The sequence below is a fragment of the Bos grunniens genome, chromosome 29 (genome assembly GCF_055505025.1).
Source record: "Bos grunniens cultivar Pamir isolate PY7600 chromosome 29, Bosgru_T2T1.0, whole genome shotgun sequence".
Lineage (NCBI taxonomy): Eukaryota > Metazoa > Chordata > Mammalia > Artiodactyla > Bovidae > Bos > Bos grunniens.
In genome coordinates, this window is record NC_141193.1 from 17,443,910 (window position 1) to 17,459,308 (window position 15,399).

A 15,399-nucleotide genomic window follows, 5' to 3' on the forward strand; every position below is an offset into this window, starting at 1 on the left:
TCATCTCCTTTGTGTCTCCCAGACATCTCAGGTCATCCCCTCCCCAGAACCTCTGCTCAGGCTGTGTCTGTTGGGAATGCTTTCTCCCACCGCTTTCCAAATTCCATTCATTCTCTAGCAGCAAGATTGCCCCAGGCTTTGGTGTTCTCTGTCCCTTCCACACAGCACTGCCCATGCATGCCATGGCACCAAGCCATGAGTACTTCCTGGTGTGGTTCTACTTCCTCCAGTGCGTGGTTTTACTCTTACTGATATCACGGGTGCTGTAAGGGCACAGATGGTGAGTAGACAAAATAATGCCCTCCAAAGATATCAGGTCCTAATGTTTGGAATTTGTAAATGTCCTTTTATATGAGGAAAAAGAGTTTCTGCAAGTGTGATAAAGGTAAAATTTTGAGATGGAGCAATTATCTTAGATTTTCCTGGGGGCCCTAAATGCCCTCACAAGTTTCCTTTGTAAGAGGAAGGCAGAGGGAGATTTCATAAAGAGGAAAAGGAAGAAGCCTGTGACCACAGATGCAGGGACCAGAGTGATGAAGCCCCAAGCCCAAGGATGCTGGAGGTCACTGGAAGCTGAACGAGGCAAGAGACAGCCCCTCCCCTCCTGTCTCCGGAGACCACAGCCCTATATCACTGACCTTCTTGCCCTTGGAATTATAGAAGACGTTTCTGAAGCTTCAAGCCAACAGGTTGATGGTACTTTGTTACAGCGGCGGGAAGAAACTAACACAAATGTATAGGGTGACCATACACCCAGTCTATACCTAGGATCCTGCCATAATGACAAAAGCTCCCCTTCCACACTCAAAGCTTCTAGTTTGGCAATAAGCTATGCAGTCATCCTTGACTGGACGGTATTTAATCTCTGGCTTCGTCCTTAGCACAGTTAATCCAATGCCACATCTGTAGCAGGCAAGCAGTATAGAGTACGTGAAGTCAAGAAGATGTCCTTTCCGAGATAATTTGCTTGCAATGTTTCATCTAAATTTGGGAAATAAGGAAGGGCTTTCGTTGGCTGGGGCAGAGAACTTGTGCAGACACGTGTTGTTTGAAGATGAGGTTTTCAATCAGGCCTCACCCAAAAAACACGGATTCAGGGTTTGTCTTGAAATCAACAAAGACCTCCATTCCCAGTCCAGATTTCCAAAATGCGTAACACTGAGAACTTCTGCTCAGTCTGAGCGGTGTGTTTCAAACGTTCAGGTAAATGTGGTCTGACATCTTTTTTGGTTTTATTTCAGGGGAAAAGTCTACATGAATTTATTTGATGAGATCGGAAGAAGGAAGGTGGAGGCCCATTTGAAATAATCTCTTGACACACAGCTTAATGTCCATGGGCTCCTTTAGAGAAAATGACTGCTTGTTTGTGCATATCTATGGGGGAGAAGCAATTCAATCTAGGTGCTGAGTATAAATAGAACAGCCTGAAGATGTATTTTTAAAAAACGGGTTACTTATTCCAGCCAATAATGTCCTTAGGATCCACAGCCAGCAATTATAGGACTCAAAGAGCGAATGTGCATGAGTACAGAAAGTACTACAAGGCAGGTGGAACATCATACAGTAGGAGATCTCTTCCTCAGGTGGAATTTCACTGGGAAGACAGAGGACTCGGAAAGCTACAGAAGACTTCAACCAATCAAGGCTTGGTTGAAACAAAACAAGACTTTATTGTGATGAATTGTATGATGTTGATTCTAAGTACCAGAACCATTAAGAGAAGGGACAGTCCACTGTGAGCTATGATCGTTGTTAACAGCCTCACAAAGAGATATGATTTGAGCTGGAGTTGAACACAAAAGGGGCACCAAAAGGGAGAATGCCCAGGGGTAACCCAGGTGAGCTGGATAAGACAGGAGTATTCCCGTTTCAGGTGGAAGGACTACCTTGTCTCACTTCTCTCTTACTCCACATTAATTGCTAAATTTGGTGTAAAATATGCATTAGAGTATTTCTGAAATCCCATGGAACTTAGAACTCCTCTCTCTATTCCTTGGGCTAATATGAAAACATCCAGCTCTCCTCTGCATCTAAGTTCTGGCGAGTTGAGCGGACTAGATGAGATTCTCACAAGTTAAAGGGATGTGAGTTTACACACTGGAATAGAGCAGTGGAAAGTCATTTAAATAAACTTAATTAGGAAAGATCACCCAAAGCCCTTTCTTTCCCTTTTATTACTGAGCTGTGAGCAGTATAAGAACGATGAGACAGTCTGTGAGCATACGGGAATTCCCAGCTCCTCCACTGAGTAACACTCCTTTTTGAGAAAGGAGTGTGAGTGGATACTAATCACTGTTCAAGATGCTCAAACACTGGATGAGCCATCCTGATCTTGGTTATGATGTATTCATAAATAACTGAACATTTGGAAGTAAGCAAAAATAAAGAAAATGCGACCCTAAAGTAGATACACTGATGTCTGGTTTTGGATAATGAAGTTGGAGCAAAGAAGGGAAAATGAAACCCTCCAGGCACAGGAAAGGCAATTAAGAAGCAAAAATGGAAACTGGTGTAAGGAGAAGTGTCTCTTGGAAAGTATTTAGGCAAGTACAACCGATGGCCTTACCGGCAGGCAACTGCACACACACACAAGAAATTAACAGAAACGTGCCTTGCACGTGGGCTGCATCTCCATGACCCATTGCACACGCCCAGTCGCAGAGAGTGAGCTGGATGGTGTCCTGACTGCCACACACCTGTGTCATCACAGGTGGCCTGTTGGTTCTTCAGTTTCACTAAATCAAAGAGCCAGATTATCTAACAAGAAAACAAAAAACATCTGAGTCCTATTAATAACCACCTCACTATCATATCATTTTACTAACAATTTCTCAACAATCAAGACTTTTCTCAGGTGTCCCTGGTGACTCAGTTGGTAAAGAATCTGCCTGCAATGCCAGAGACCTGGGTTTGACTTCTGAGTGGGGAAGACCCCCTGGAGAAGGGAATGGCTACCCACTCCAGTATTCTGGCCTGGAGAATTCCATGGGTTCTACGCTTGCTCCTTGGAAGAAAAGCTATGACCAACATATACAGCATATTAAAAAGCAGAGACATTACTTTGCTGACAAAGGTCCATCTAGTCAGAGCTATGGTTTTTCCAGTAGTCATATATGGATGTGAGAATTGGACTATAAAGAAAGTTGAGCACCAAAGAATTGATGCTTTTGAACTGTGGTGTTGGAGAAGACTCTTGACAGTCCCTTGGACTGCAAGGAAAACAAACCGGTCCATCCTAAAGGAAATCAGTCCTGAATGTTCATTGGAAGGACTGATGCTGAAGCTGAAATTCCAATACTTTGGCCATCTGATGCAAAGAAGGCAGGAGGAAAAGGGGATGACAGAGGATGAGATGGTTGGATGGCATCACCAACTCAATGGGCATGAGTTTGGGCAAGCTCTGAGAGTTGGCAATGGACAGGGAGGCATGGCATGCTGCAGTCCACAGGGTTGCAAAAGGTTGGACATGACTGAGAGACTGAAGTGAAGAACTTTCTTTCACCAGAAACACTTTGACCCACATGCTTTTAATAACAATTTCAAGTGTGAATGGAGGTGTAAGGCATTTTTCTGTTTTGAACCATTGAAAAATTATTAAGAAGAATATATAACATGAAGAAGATATTTTTATGATAGAAGTTTTCCCAACAAAGAAAAAAAATCACTGACAAGGAAGTTCAGTTTTCTTTAATCTCCATGAATCATTAAGGTGAAAATGCCATTAGTGCTAAATCCAAGGAATGTGTATTTCCCTGTAATTTCTTCTATGGACTCCGTTTATATCTTTGGGTTCATGTATGTTTGGACTTGCTTTGTCTAAAATGGTAAACAATTATTAACAAATAAAGCATTTCTTATATTAAAAAATTAATTGCATCACCATAGACGTATGAATCCTGCAGAATTCTGAATGAGGTTTCTAGAAAACATGTTACCATTTGTTGGACTATAAAGAAGGCCGAAGAATTGATGCTTTCAAATTGTGGGACTGCAGAAGACTCTTGAGAGCCCCTTGGACTGTAAGATCAAACCAATTAATCATAAAGAAAATCAACCCTGAATATTCATTGGGAGGACTGATGTTAAAGCTCCAATACTTTGGCTACCTGATGCAAAAAGCCAAATCACTGGAAAAGACCCTGATGCTAGGAAAGACTGAGGGCAGGGGGAGAAGGGGGCATCACAGGATGAGATGGTTAGACAGCATCACTAACTCAATTTGAGCAAATTCCGGGAGATAGTGAAGGACAGGGGGAGCCTGGCCCAGTGCAGTCCATGAGGTTGCAAAGGGTCAGACATGACTTAGTGACTGAACAACAACAAGCTACCCTTTGTGTTCTGAGATTGACCTTGACCCGATATTGATGAGCTGTATCAGTCATGTACAGTTCAGCATTAATTATTGATTGGAGAGCCGCTTGGAATTTGGGAAAGAGGAGAACTCTAGAATATATTCGGAAACAAAAAAGAAAGAAGGCACTGTGGAGTAGAAGAAAAGTTGCAAAACCAGGTCTCCAAAGAAAATAATGCCTGTGGCAAGTTTCTCTTTGTCAAGCCTGGAGTCAAAGTGAACAATGGGAGACAGGAAATGTTATTATCATCATCCTCATAACCAGCAGCACAATGAGCAAGTGGATGAGTCCTTCTCAGTCAGGTTTACATGTAAAATTTTAACTAATAGAGGTGACAGATGTGAGGACTGTCATTTCCAGCTTATAAAGCTCTTTGAAAGTTAGAGACATTCACACAAGGAAGCACAGCGTGTGGACCGCTGAATGCACGCGTGAGATTTGGCCGTGCAGCCCACGGAGATGACTCGTTTTACTCAGAAAATGCAGTGGACGGACGCTATTGGGAGAGGAAGCTCATCTTTGCTGTAATCTAACCCCTTCATCATTCAGATCAGAAATGGGCAGCAAACTATCTGAAAATGAATGTGCTGGAATTTATGGAACTCAGTTTCCTGGCCCCTTTCCCTATAGAATGCCAAAGACCTGACAAGGCACAAAATCCACAGAATACACTCAGCACACAGCTGACACCACACAGAGCACTTCACAGTGGGCTGGGAACCGGCAACGGGGAAGATTTCCATCTTCCAGAAGCAGCAGCAGCGCCCAGAGAGAGTGTGTAACCGAGTCCACAACTTGTACTTGGATCCCAGAACTGTCTGCTTAGCCATTAAATGCCAGGCTTCCTGGAAAGAAACGCAGCCTCAAATCCCTGAACCCACTGCTACAGTAGAACCCAATACAGGCACAGACATGGCCATGAAAGTGAACAACGGATGCCCTGGAAGCACCTTCCTGAACCCCCATCCAACTCCAGCCCCAGCAAAATACTCACGAGGAGTCCTTCCTAATAAAAATGAATCTCGAATTGTGTAATGGGAACTGACAGAAGAATAGGATTCACTTCTCGCAGTTAGCTTTATAAACAAATTTCCTGATCTCTGTCTTAAGCAGAAGGAGATTTCCTGCATTGGGACCTGGCTAGGGACTGTCAGCCAGTCATGGCCTGGAGGCCCCGGAGCTCCAATGGACTCACACCCTCTCCATCTAAAGCTTTTCCTGCAGAGGGTCATAACGCTGATCCTCTGATACAGGTACCAGAGCTATATACTCAGCTCTTCCTCCTTACCTCTCTATCTTTCTTCTGTTCCCATCAAGACAGAAAATTTTCCCTCTTTAGAATTCACTAAAGTAAGAGACACAAAGCAAAAGGCACAGTGACTGTCTTAGAGGGGCTCGGGGACAATGACCACCATCTCATTCTCCAGACCTGCGGGTCCGCCTAACAGAGGACCGCATGGCCCGAGGATGCCCACTGTGGTAAGGATGACAAGCTCAGGAACAATTTTCTTATATGTGAAATGGGCAAAGCCCTCCAGGAGATGAAGAATCTTCCCTCCCCTTCCCTTCAGCAGAGAAAGCAGAGAACCCAAACAGAAACACCACGAGGAACGGAGGCTGACTGTGAGAAGCATTTAAGCGCCTTGCACGTGGACATGCAGTTAGCTTTAATTAAATCAATCATTTAAGTGATCATCTGTTACACAGCACTCGTCTTCCCTTATCTCTCCTCTAAGACCGAATTTCACCACTCTCTGCACTCGGATTTCCTGATGTGTAGACTGACCTCATGGTCTCCCCCATCTCCCCGCTTTGTGCACTGGTGTCTGCCTCTCCTGTCTCCTGGTAATTAATACCCTCTCATTCCCAGGGCATCCGGAGGACTCCTACAGGCATGCTCCTCAGAGCCGCAGTCTTTTTCTGTTGATCATAAACAGCTCCTCTTAGAATTACACAAGCAAGAGCCAAGATCAATGGCAACCTGATTTACAGCAGCTCTTACCAACAGCTTGTGGAAATTAGAAATAAATACGGGGTCAAACAGCTCACCAGTAATTTGACATTGGTAAATCTGGCTTATTTAGAAGCCTTAAATAATAAGAACTTTTACATTTTGGTTTCAGTGACAAGAACATCAGCGCATTGCCTAAAGAGCCTTTTAGAGCTGAAAAGGTGCTTTAAAGTTTATCACTCTTATGGTATTTTTCTGCTCTCTCATATATTGCCACATAACTGAATAGCAGCACAATAGTGTAACACTCACCACCTTAACTGGCAGAGCCACTAGAAAGAGCTATTGGAGAACTCCTCTTGGCCCTGAAATCACATCTGCAGGTTGCATTACAACCTGTCAATAGAACAGCATCTGTCTACCTGAGTAGGCTAGAAATGATAGTGAATTCCTTGTGAATGCTATAAGGAAATGATTCGGAAGCCTCTTGGATCTAAATGAAATAGAAGCAATGCAAAACATCAAAAATAAGGACAACTCCTAAATACAACTATTTTTTTTTCAGTGACAATGGTGTCTAAGTTTAATGATGATTTGATTCAGCCAGTCCAAAGCTGACTTTGATGTCAATTTATAATGAAAATTTTCTTATGGAATTGCTATTGTTTCCCTCATGGCTCAGATGGTAAAGAATCTGCCTGCAATGCAGGAGACCCACGTTCAGGCCCTGAGTCAGGAAGATCCACTGGAGAAGGAAATGGCAACTCACTGCAGTATTCCTGCCCAGAGAAACCCATGGACAGAGGAGCCTGGTGGACTACAGTCCATGGGGTCACAAAGAGTCAAACACACCTAAGCAACTCACACTTTCACCTTCATAAACTCTGGACATACAGAACAGCTTAGGAGAGGCAGTAGTAAATACATACACACTATGGTCTACATTTCTCTGAGACCTTAGGACACAAAATGGCAAAAATATGAACATTACATACTTGTTGAAAAATCTGATCTAATAAAGTGTGATAACAGGCCTAAGGGGGAGTGACACAGTCCATCTTGCCTCCTAGCAATTCAGTTAGTTAAATGATGAAAGGGAAAAAGAGGAGGACATTCCACGATTTGAGGCTGTTTCATGATTTGCCTGACATCAGAGTTTCTCCCCATGACCAGCACAGATTTTTCATGCCACAATTTCATTCTAGTCCTTCTGGTTTTATCCTTAATAGAGACTCATACAGGTGGCCACACAATAGACTGTCCTAATTGAAAGTTGTCTAGTCAACCTCAGGGCAATACCTGTGTGGTCAGCAGAGAAGCTGTACTGGAGTCAACTGGGATTCCTTTCAAACCACTCAGAGGCTTAAGGAAGGTACAGACTTGAAGCTGGGGCAGGTGGTCACGGTCACCAGTGGCCACAGTTCTGACCTTCTCTATCTCACTCCACTGTCCTTCAACCCCTCCAACTCCAAGTCGGCTCAGCATCCCATAGCATTTAAGTCCAATTTGAAACTAAAAATAAACAAGCATCAGAGGCAGCGGTGCAGGACGAGCAGAAGTAGGTGAGGCTGGAGGACGTGTATAATGGTTCTCCAAGCAAAGAGAAGGAAGTGGGATGAGATCATCAAACTCTGCTGCTAGGCTTTGGGGTGGGAAGAATCAGATTCAAGGTGATGAAATGGCATGACCAAGATTACACATCTGGTCAGGGATACAGCCGAGATCAGAATAAAATTTTCAATTCTGATTTCAATACCTTTCTGCTACGTTATGTGCAAAGGCTCTTTGCACAGTGTACAGGTACATGACATACATGTACAAAATAGCCAGGGGAAAGACTGAAGTACAGAGTTCACTTCATAGGTCATCCCCTGCCCTTTTCTGAACATTTCTTTCAGCTGTCGACGTGTCCACAGTGGAGGCTTTGTTATCCTTCTTGACTCAGGTCAAACACCATCTTCTCTGACCCGCCATTTCTACCCCTACCAAGGGAAGTAGTATAGCACCAACTTTGGTTTCAGATGTAGTTAGCAAGTGGCCAACTGGGATTGAAGTCAGGTCTGTTTGAATTCCAGTATCTGCATCGTGAACTATGCTACCTTCAGAGTGATCAGGAAGACTGAGGAGATGGCCTTCAGGAAGTGCTGAGACCATGGCAGACAATCAACCTCATTTTTCTTTTCTCTCATTTCCAAGTTCCGTTTTCTGTTTCATCTCCCAGGAAAATGATCAAGGACTTAGTGCTCTCAGAGCATTTTATAAATCAGTAGTCTACACTTCTACTTTCAGTCAATGAACACACAGGGAATTTGGAGTCAGATTCAGTGTTAGAGAACAAATAACCAGATGACAAGATAAGAGCCATATTGGGAAGGATTTATATGCAATACCAAAATCTTCAGCCTTATCTTATGGGCTAAAGGGAGATATTGAAGAATTTTAAACAGCAGCGAACTATGATTTTTATTTTAGGTGAATCTGTCTGACTGTCTTGTGAAGAATGGATCAGAGGTGGGAAAAAATATCACTAGGAATTCCAGTTTCAGTGGTCTAGCCAGAGAAATAAGGAAGCCTTAATTTAGGTAGTAGACTATTGTAAGAAGAAAATCAGAAGAACTCTATCCAGATACTACAGTCTAGTTGGTACTATTTTCCTCATAGGGGGATAAATTAACAATTCTGAAATAAATTCATTGCATAATAGGATTAAACAAACAAGTAAACATCTCAGTGCTGGCAGAAGAGGTTTAAAAGAAGTAAAAAAGAGAGAGAGGTGTTGTTGTGGTGTTGGCTAGAACCTGAGGTATCAATATGGACTTATGGAATCTTAAAACATTTATATAGACATAAAGAGAGACAGATGGGAGACGGGTAGATAGGCCCATACAGGAGTTAGCACATGCCCACATTCCCTAGCCCCTCCCACTGAACATGACCAGATGCAGTCACCCCACAGCAGCAATGAGAACTCTGAGCAATGAGAACTCTGGGACTTGGTTTCTAAACACCATTATCCAATAAGAATAATCGGGGTTCCTTAGAGAATGGATAGGTTCTGGAGACCGGGAAGGGCAAAGATGAGTCTGAAGCATTTTCTGGCACCAGAAACTAAGAAAGTGCTTAAAAAGAGAGAGAGGAATGTGTGTGTATTAAAAACTTAGAGGGGCCGATTTGACTCCCACCAATAACCAATGACCAAAGTTGGAAAACTTGAGAAAAAATAAGAATACAGATTAAAAGAAAGAGCTATGAGTTCATATTGATATAAATAAATAACTGACTACACCCATAAATGGAGGAGGAGACCTCTCTACCTTTGAGAGTAGTCCTAATCAACAAGAGTAGGAAAAAATGAGTCAAACAGAAAAATCACTGTCAGAACTCTACAGTAATAATTGCTTCCACAAAAATTGCTAATTGTAGCCCGCCAGGCTTCTCTGTCCATGGAATTCTCCAGGCAAGAACACTGGAGTGGGTTGCCATTCCCTTCTCCAGGGGATCTTCCCAATCCTGGGATGGAACTCGGGTCTCCCACATCGTAGGCAGATTCTTTACCATCTGAGCCACCAGGGAAGCCCAATGGATGCTAAAATTAACAGGCAAAACTTTAAGCAGAAACAGAATATGCTTCTCCCTTCAAAACCTTAGAAGGGGAAAATAGTAACTTTACAATGGGGATTTCTGGCAGATACTTCATGAATCACCATTGATCACATCATCAGTTACTGACACCTGTCAATAGCATGGACCTGCTGATATTAAGAACTGTGAGAAGCACATAACTTCTATGGCATCTGACCCAGGATATTCTCATACTAGTCATGAGAAAACATCAGTAAAGCCTAGACTGTGGGATATTTACAATAATGAGAAATGCTTTATCAAAGGGTCAAGGTTACAAAAGCAAGGAAAGATGGAGGAACTGTCACAGATTGGAGGGGACTAAGAAGATCCAACCAGTCCATTCTGAAGGAGATCAGCCCTGGGATTTCTTTGGAAGGAATGATGCTAAAGCTGAAACTCCAGTACTTTGGCCACCTCATGCAAAGAGTTGACTCATTGGAAAAGACTCTGATGCTGGGAGGGATTGGGGGCAGGAGGAGAAGGGGACGACAGAGGATGAGATGTCTGGATGGCATCACTGACTCGACGGACATGAGTCTGGGTGAACTCCGGGAGTTGATAATGGACAGGGAGGCCTGGCATGCTGCGATTCATGGGGTCGCAAAGAGTCGGACATGACTGAGCGACTTATCTGATCTGATCTGAAGACACTAAAAGCAGCAGAGGATGCTGGATTGGACCCTGGAGCAGAAACACCAGACTAATAGAAAAATCGGTTAAATCTGAGTATGCTCTGAACATTAATAGGATTGTACCAAGGTAAATTTCCAAGTTTGGATCATGGCCTAATGATGATACAGGATGCTGGTGTGAGGGGAAGCTGAGTAAGGGTGTTTGGAACCCTTTGTACTTCTTTGGTAACCTTTCTAAATTTCTTTCTAAAAGAAATGGTAAACAAGACTGTAGATGGTAGAGTGGAGAAGGCAGGAGGAAAGGGAGCAGGCTACGAGGCCAGCATACACGAGAGACAGGGCATCAGGGAGAGGCTAGACTCAGTGGGCATCCACCCCTCAGATGGGGCCATGAGTTGAGCACACAGGCTTGGAGGGCAGCGAGGACTTCATCTGGGACCCACTGAGTGTGAGGTGCTTCTGGGACATCCAGATGGACACAGTGTGGGCAGCTTGATGCATGTGTCTTGAGTCTGAGAGAGAGAGAGAGAAGAATTGGGAGCATAAACTGCGAAGCAGGCGGTATCCAGAGGTTCGTGAGGAGGACTAAGTCAGAGAAAGGACACGAATGAAGAGAAAAGGTCGGGAGGATGGAGATCAAAGTCAACTCTTGTTTGCAGTAGCCTTATTTTTACACACTTTTGTGGTCAGGGGATATGCTTGTTTCTGTGTTCTCACCACTTCAGAGTCATGCTGGGTAAATAATACCAGCCCAGAGATGGGTATGGAACCATGTTTCACATAAGGCATGGAGGAGAAAATGACTCGTCTTCTTTAACGCCAGGAGTCCACAGAGGTTTATGTCTCTTGTTATGTGTATTTCACTCACCATCCCTGTATCTCACATTTTATTGAAAAAGTATTTCCTGTAGCTTAAAAATTGAGGTAACTGATAGAAGTGATGCCGCAAATCCAGTATGTACATGTGTGCGGGCATGCTCAGTTGCTTCAGTCATGTCCAACTCTGACCTCATGGACTACAGCCTGCCAGGCTCCTCTGTCCATGGGATTTTCCAGGCAAAAATACTGGAATTAGTTGCCATGCCTTCCTCTGGGGAATGTTCCTGACCCAGGGATCGAACCCATGTCCCCTGAAGTTCCTGCACTACAGGCGGATTCTTTACTGCAGAGTCCCCAGGGAAGCCAAGATATGGTATAGCACAGGTTATATCTGACCTATTTATTCCCCTCACCACTTCTGAGAGAATAACACAACAGTCAACAAATAGTCTTAGAGTTTAAAAAATCAGTAGGAGATGCACTGCTTCGGGGACCTCATCCAGAACAAAGAGAAGCTCGCTCCTTGCCTACTGCCCTTGCCGAATGCGTGGCATCTTCACTGGGAGGACTGTTCCCAGCCAGGGTCCAGGTGGAAGGACTCAACCCAGGTCACACGAGAATGCCCAGCCTGACCTCCAGGCTCCAGCGGAAAGCAGAACCTCCCGCCCGCCCGCGCATCCTCTGCCTGCGGCTTTCCTGCCTCCCGCTACCCAGCACCTGCCGTGGAACCCCCCGTGTGTTATGCAAACCTCCTGTGAACACAGTTTGTTCTGGAAAACAGTAGAATACAATGATATTTAAAAAGAGAAGTGGCTGCTGAAATCCCCATAACCTCCTACTATTTGGGCAAATAGAGTTTACCTGAATATTTTAGGCTTTACAATTGCCGACCAGATGGCAGGCAGCAATACTACAGGCAGGAAAGGTATTACCAGGCTTCAGCTCCTCCTCTGTGTGGCTGAGTGTGACACTGTGCTCAGAACCCTGCTGTCACTGGGGGGCTTCTCCCTCCCCGTTTCAGTTGTATTTTCTCATGCTAACACTCAAGGGAGAAAAATCATTTCAAAGTGTTGCTGTGGATTATTCACTGATAATCTTTGCACTCACTGACATTTTCCTTGAAGCCCTTCCATGGATGGACATTGGGAGAGAAGGGTTAGCTGGAAGGAGAAAGACACAAAACCAGAGGATAGGCTATTTGCTTCTTCTTGTTATATGATGTGCTACCTTCCCTTCGGTCTGTTGGAAGTGCTGAGAACTTGGCCCAGACCTTTGGAGGTTATGAATAAGAACTCTGCATCATTAGATGTGGAGTCAGGATTCTAAAAGCAAAGAGTTCAGCTGGTGTTCAGAGGAAACTCAAGGACAGCAAGATGGGGTGTTTGGGTCAAGCTCAGCAACAGGAGGCGAGATGTACTCTAACGAGGAAGAGAGGTCACAGTGTCCATCACCAGGTGTAAGAGGAGTCCAGAGAGAGCTAAGGGCCCAGGATGGGATGGGAGTGCAGCCTGGCAGCAGATGGGTGGAGGGGTCCACACTATGTGACTGGAGTCCAGTGTCTGGGGGCACGTGGGGCACTAAAGCAGGCATCCAGGTCGAGATAGCAGGCAGGGCAGAGGGGTCAGTACTACAGCTGGACACTTGCGAAAAACATCCCAGGGCTTCTCCACCAAGTCTGGTGAGGACAGAAGTTAAAGGGCTGACACAGGAGCAGAACTGAGACAGCCACACGTTATTCACTCTGGGTTCATCAGCTCCCTGCCACAGAGTCCACCCAGGTGCTCAGGATGCGGGCTGGCAGAATGACCTCCGAGATACAGACACCAGATTCCAGGAGCAGGGAGCTCAGAAGAGGAGGCCAACTGGACACTCGCCTACTAAGCATCTTTAGCTTTCCTTGTAGAGATGGAGAACGCATTTATATCCAAATTCTCTCCAAAGTAGGCTACGGCAAGTGTGTTCCAGCAATAAGTGTGCAAACTTAATGAGGCGCATGTAATTTACCTAGAGAAGGACCCCCACCGCCACCACCACAAGCATGCCTGTCCCACCACCAGTAATACCAACAGCCAAAAAACACCTAGTGGAAAGACTCTGGTTTTGCAAGGATTCTCTAGTCCCTCCCATTGCTCGTTCCACCCAAGCTGTGTATGCTCAGCAGCTGTATCTAAGCAGAGAGAATGGAATAACAGAGGACGAGCAGGCCCTGAATAGGCTGTTTAAATTAGTTCCAAGGCTCAGATAATTGTCTAGATCTTCCCTTTGCTCGGCCTGTGTAAACACAGATTTAAATGATTGATCAAAGATAGAATAGAAACATAATGATCACAAGAAAATGAGGGGAAGCACAAAGAAATTACATTATCTCAGGTTTGGAGGAAAAGAGTGTTTCACATCCAAGCCCGGGCTCTCCTATCCCATCTACAATCTACAACAGGCGGGGGGCATTGACTGCTCAGGCAGAAAATTAAGAGAATTAAACAAACAAACTTCAAGACTGATAACATCCTAGGACTCTGAGTCCACTTTATCACTCAGCCACATGATAAGTCATTTTAGCTTGATTCTATATTTTCTCATCAACAAGCCAGAAAACACAACCCCTCAGGCTTATATTGACAATGAATGGGTCAGATGTGTACTCAAACTCTTTTTATAATGCTTTATACACATTAAGTGTTCCACTGACAAGTCTGACATTGACAGAAGTGAATGAATGATTGAATACATGTCTATGGCACTGAGTAACTCCTATACATATATAGCATAAGTCTTTGCAGGGCCATTTATCTTTATAGTGGACTTCCCCAGAGACTAAGCAGTAAAAGAATCCACCTGCAATCCAGGAGACTTGGGCTTGATTCCTGGGTCGGGAAGATCCCCTGGAAAAGTAAATGGCAACCTACTGGTATTCTTTCTTGGAGAATTCCATGGACAGAGGAGCCTTGCGGGCCACAGTCCATGGGGTCTCAAAGAGTCAGACATGACTGAGTGACCGAACAGCAACAGAGCAGCTATCTTTATGGTGTTTGTCACTATCTGCCATGACATATTTCTTTATGTACATACTATCTGCTTCCTCTATCAAAATATAAATGTCTCATGGGCAGCAAATTGGCCTTACTCGCTGCTGTTTCCCCAGTGACCAGAGCAAACTTAGCACTTATCAGACATTCAGTAAATAGGTGTTACATGAATAAGTGAATGAAGGAATGAATGAATGAGGCAGCCAGGTATTGAACCCAGAACTGCCTGAATCTAAAGCCTGTGCCATTAACAACAAATCTCAACCAACTGCTCACGAATGAATCAATGAACCCAAAAATGATGGAGGCACATTTCACTCAACACCATGCTGGGTCTTTTCTAACCTGACTTTGGTAGGCAGAATAATGTCCCCAAGCATGTCCACATCCTCATTACCAGAATCTGCGATTATGTTTCTTTATGTTTCTTTATAACAAAAAAAGGTTACTGTATATGTGATTAAGTTTAGAATAGAAATGTGGAGAGGTTATCCTGGATTATACAGTGGGCTAAATTCATGCACATGGGTCCTCAAAAGCAGAGAATCTTGGAGACAGTGATCAGAAAAAGAGACATGAGACTGAAGCGGGTCAGGGAGATGCCACAATGCTGGCTCTGAAAACAGAGAGAGGGGACTACAGGCACCTCTAAAAGTTGCAAAAAGCACAGAAATGGGTTTTCTCCTAAAATTCCAGGAAGGAACTCAGCCCTGCCAATACCCGGATTTCCGCCAGAGACCCAAGCCAGACTTCTGACCTACAGAACCACAGAAAAGCAAATCTGTGTGGTTTTAAGTCACTGAATCTGTGGAAAGTGCTTCAGCAGCAATAGAAAACTGCCGGTCTAAAGAAATCCATTGTTCACTTGCTACCATAACTGAACTGTAGACATCCAAAGAGTCTTTCACTCAAATTAAGAAACAATTAATTGGATTCAATAAACTATCTTCTAAAAAGCTCCTCCCCCCACCAACTTAAGGCCAAGATCAGACAAT

The 15,399-nt window shown here is 44.1% G+C and overlaps 1 protein-coding gene across 2 annotated transcripts in view; it reads right to left on the reverse strand.

The window, feature by feature from the left end:
• Positions 1–15,399, reverse strand: part of OPCML (opioid binding protein/cell adhesion molecule like) — a 1,054,475-nt gene that overhangs the window by 841,539 nt on the left and 197,537 nt on the right. The gene's annotated exons all lie outside the window — the stretch shown is intronic.